Raw genomic sequence first — 5,441 nt, 5'->3', positions numbered from 1 at the left:
TTATTTAAAATGAACAGGAGACAAATAACCATCTCCTTCATATTCAGATACAAACAATCGGTTTTATATATAATATATTACAAAGAAAAGAAAGGAAAAAACATTAAAATTAAAATAGTGAAAAGTGCATCCCAGAATTTTTTTTTTCTTTTAATTAACTTCGTACTTTTTTTTTTTCTTATTTCTCTACACATTCAACCACTCTAACGATAGTAGTAGGGGTATTCATGGTGTATGGTTAAATGTAAAATATTTTGCCATGCTCGATGTTATAAGTATAGGATTGTGAGCAAGTCATGTAAAATGTTAAATGCATAAGAGCTCCTAGCGAATTTTCTGAGCAACTTGTTTCATAACCTTTCCTTTCAAAACTTCGTATTATTTTTACTTCTAAGTTTTGATTAAAGTAATTTATTGAAACATGCCTAAATTAAGTGAAAAATGGAAGTTATGTGAAAGTTTGACCACTGAGTGTCTTGTTGATCTTCTAACTTGTGAGGAAGAGAATCAAGATGAGCTAATAAACAACTGTCATTACATTATTATTATTGTCATTCATTGCTTTATTACTTTTAAAAACATCCAAAACAATACTGACACAATCAAAACACTAACTACGAGCAAGTGACCTAACACAACAAATAAAATGATGAGCTCAGCTGGTCTGTTACGTGACGTCATTCTCCATTTAACAGACCTAGTAACAGACTCTCAACCATGTTATATGTTATTTCGTTTTAACATGGTAAAAGAAGAAAATATTTCTCCATTCAACATGAGTTTTTCCATTTAACACGCTTTAATATGTGAAATTAAAAATCATAAATACCCCTAGTGTCAAAATTTTTATTTTACCTCAACAAGGGTGCCGCATTTTTTTAAACCAGCAAGCGTTTTACGAAGGATTTTTACACCAAAAAGGGTGCGTAGCAAAAAAAAAAGTGGGAACCGTTGTCCTACAGGTAAGAAATAAGTTGCGAAGGAGCCTTTTTCACTCAAACCAGCACATGCGCATGGGTTTTTCTTAACTTGTCAAGCTACAGTACTTTAACAAGCGGCAACATTACTCTCCAAATTACTCATTTCGGATAAAGTACCTTCCGGATAAATTTAATTTTTTTATTCTAACTATAGGCTTTTATTGTATTATACTAAAGGATATGAAACATGTAAAATAAGTAAATAAACAGTCCTTACGTAGGGAGCTAATTAATTTTTAACTAATTATTTTCAAATATTTGTTAAACTAATTATTAAGATCATGCGGGATTCACAATTCCATGATCGTCGCCATCAGGTCTCTTCAATTCCATCGCAAATACGAAAGTTCGAGATGTCTGGCTGTAATATATTTTTTACATGTAAATAATCGATAATTTTTTATGATTGTTTTTTTATATTTACAATAAATGTGTTATCCTATTCTAAATATTATGTAATATAAACTAATTAATTTAGTGATAGTTTTAACGAATATGCCCTATTGTTATATAATGTATTTGTTACGAGATAAAAAGAGAAATAAGGAACAAAAAAAAAGGAAAAATAATCACTGTATGTACCTTTAAAAAATTTACCCTCTTAAAAATGTATGGGTTTAATTAAAACTCATAGTAACTCAGTTACAAACTGTGTTGAAATTAATGTTTATCGTAAGTTAATTAATGCTTTATGGTACGATTTCTATAATAAATTTGTGTTAATAACTTCCTAATTGCTGTGAGTAATGATTAATTAATAAATCATGTTTTCATTTTTTAAATTTTATTATTATTTATTACCATTTTCGCAAGACTGAAAGACAGGAAACTACACGTCTATAACAGCAGTTACTAGACAAACGGCCTAAACATCCAATTCACTACAAAAGACTGATCTACATGACTGTAATCAGGCCAATCTGGGCATACGGAGTTGAGCTTTGGGAACCTTAGAATTCCTCTCGTATCCAATCCGAAATCCTTCGTAAAATCCTCAATGCTCCTTTGTCGTAAATAAAATCTTACATAAAGACTTTAATGTTCCATATGTAACCGATCAAGCCCGAATCATACATCAATCCTTCCATTATAATCTCTCTAACCACCCAAACCCACTAATTTTTAACTTTACTTCCTCTACCAATCCTGACAATCCTCCGAGGCGCCTGAAAAGAAGATGGCCACGAGACCAGGTAATGTAAAAATGCTATTAGATTGCTACCAATGGGTAGTTTCTCTACACGCCTGTATCACTCCATTATAAACTTACATCAAATTTACTGGATACATCATTATGTATAGTTGTAGATTTCAATAAAGATAAATAAAAAAAAAATATCATTAGTATCTAGAAAAAATATTTATACATCATTTCTGTTGGATGAATCCCTTTTCCAGACGAACTGTTCAGCAAAAGAAAGGTACAGTTTCAAAGATATTTTTACGTTTTGTGCATTTGCACAAATAATTGCATTATGTGCAACGTGTGTTTTAAATTAATTAAAAACCACAACACATTTCTAAAGAATCTCCGAGAAATAACAGAATAGTAAAAAGGGTGTAATAACCTAGATGTTGATCGCCCTGAATAAAAATCTAATCTATTCTAAATAACAGAATAAAAAAGTTTTTTGACAGTGTATACCTTTTATGTAATAAGTAGCGAAAATTCCTATTAATTGGATAAAAAATATAAAGCAGCATCAACAACATAATACAAATTCGAAGATTCGAGAATTTAAACGAATTATTTTTAATGTAAATGCTGAACAATCCGTTTTGAGTACGTCTATGTACTAAGTTGTATGATGTTTGATATTAAAGGAAACACTTCATAATTTATTTAATTAATGTTGTTGAGTTCAGTCACTTTTCTTAATGTAGAGTAATAATACACTCTGTCCCAGTTAGGGGCAATATGTATTAGTGTTCATTGTATTCATTCAAACTATATACTGAGAAAAAAGAAGGACGAAAAAAAATATAATTGATATTTTTTCTCACAAAATTAAAAAAATTATATTAATAAATAATTTACATTTACACATTAACATTCGTAAACAAAAATATAAATAGGTATGTAATAAATTAATATGATTATATAATAACAAAATAATTTATATACATGATATGACAATTAAATTTAAGTAAAAAAATAATACATTTACACCTTTACATAATATTTACATTCAAATTTAGTACCTCTGAACCAAGCTTTGCCGCACTGATGAGGAAGGCAAAGCAGGGCTCTAAGAGATCCCAGAGCTTCTCTCCCAGCCGCGTCACTGGTACCAAAAACCAGTGGAGTGGTGAAGCTGGTCATTATCAGGACTCCGAAAGCAATTCATAAAAAGGTATCGGGGCCAGTGACGTTTTAACCTTCGAGGAATATTATAGAGATGGTTGAGGCTAGATAGAGATTGCCAGAGATTAGGATGGTGAATAAACTTCGTCTAGTACAGGAAATCAATTCATACAAATCGAAGAATTACAGCCTGAATATAGCTGAAGGAGGCGAAGCTATGTACAATTTATAAATACACTTTATAAATAAAAAATCAGTAATTTTTTTAATTAATTTTGGGAACTCTATATAAGACGTTATATGTCCATTAGCACTCAAATTAAAGCTAGCTTAATGTGCCATAACATAGTTTGAGACGTTTATCTTCGTAGTAGTAGTTTTCGCGATATTTGAATAAATAAATAATTTCAAAAAATGTTGATTTTTAGTCGTTCGGACGAAAGTTTTGATTTACGTAAAAAAATATCACAAGAATCATTAGACGGGTAGATGTCTGCCATAACTCAAAATAAACCTAGTTTAATGTATTATAAAGTAGTTTATGACACCTTTGAGTTATGGGCGTAGGCAGAGGGGGCAGATGGGAGCCACGGCTCTCCCTAGGATTTTTGAGAGCTAAGAAAAAAAAAAAAGAAATTAGTAGAACTTATTTAATTAACGATTTCTTTCTGGAAACATGCTATAATTAGAGAAGTAACATTGTTGAATTGACATCTTCACGGATCACAACACGTTTTAAGTGATAACATGGATATATGTTGATTATTCCATAAAGAAGGTAAGATTCAATGAGCATTATTATTCGTCTTATACGAATAATATTATCTCTAAAAATAATAGGGAAAAGGAATAAAAAAAGAACCGTTTTTAGATTCCATTCTTCTTATTATAACTTATTTGCCATTTTAATAATCTCAGAAAGTTTGTTGAAAATAAATCAAAGAAGACCACCATCATAGAAGAGGTTAATATAATATAGGTTAAATCCAGCAATCTCAGAAGGTTAATGCTCTCATAGCAAACCTCTTATATTTCTGTATTTATCGTGTATATTATATGTATTTATGTTCAATAATTAAGTTTATGCTCAATTTTCAAGTTTCATTTACAAGTATTTATAGAGAGTATAGGTAATACAAATCTTAAAATGATTGAATGATTTGGAATTAATCATTCAAAGAAACACCCCACCTCTTGGCGAAATCCTGCCTATGCCCATTATATTAGTTATTCTTAATGAAATGGATATCGCAAGAGGCAGCCATCTTGGATATAACATGGACGCAAAAAATTCCCAATGGTAACTTGATAATTTATATTATTATAAATTATCACTCTTTTTAAAAATTATCAACAAACATGGAGTTTATGATTAATCCATACAACTTCAGAAAAACCTTCCCCATTTAAGATCCACCACATTGTTTTAATGAACTCAATTTTTGTTTACTTATTTGTAGTTACTCTACACCTTTTAAAAAATGTTAAGAAGTTTACAGAATATAATTTAATAAAAACGTTTTGCTAAAATAATTGATATTGTGTAATTACAGAAATAATAAAAAACAACAATACGAAAATTATAAATTCCATTGACTTTGATTACTGTCCTCTAACATACTTGTTGATTTTGTAAACATTTTAAATCTTAAACACAATATTCTAATCAATGTATCTTTGTTTTCACAGAAAAATGTTCTAAAACCATTTTTTCAATGCACAGAGTAAACAGTTGAAACAAAGGTAATCTTCAAGTATAGGTAATTCTTTAATAGATCACTGGAGTCAAATCAGTGCATCTAGTGGTTTTGAATAATTTTTGGAGTAATTCCAAATATTTTGGAAATAACATAGTCTAAAAATTAATATGTATTAAGCTGGAGTGGTTATTTATTTATTTTTTTTAAATTTATTTTTGAGAAGAAAATCGCTCCATTTTTACAATAAAACTTCTTGAAAAATTTATTTTTATTTTTTACACTTACCCTCTCTTTATTCACAAGTAGATTCATAAATATTGTATATTGGAACATTGGATAAGAAATACGCACAAAAAATAATAAATTTCATTAAAGAGCTCACAATCTAAAGAGTAAAACAAGATAATTTTTATTTATTTTTGAAAGGGGTAAAAAAATAAAACCAAACTTAAAGGC

This window comes from Halyomorpha halys, unplaced genomic scaffold (assembly GCF_000696795.3).
Source record: "Halyomorpha halys isolate HHAL.00 unplaced genomic scaffold, Hhal_1.1 Scaffold1049.1, whole genome shotgun sequence".
NCBI classification, from domain to species: Eukaryota; Metazoa; Arthropoda; class Insecta; order Hemiptera; family Pentatomidae; genus Halyomorpha; species Halyomorpha halys.
This window is presented reverse-complemented; position numbering follows the sequence as displayed.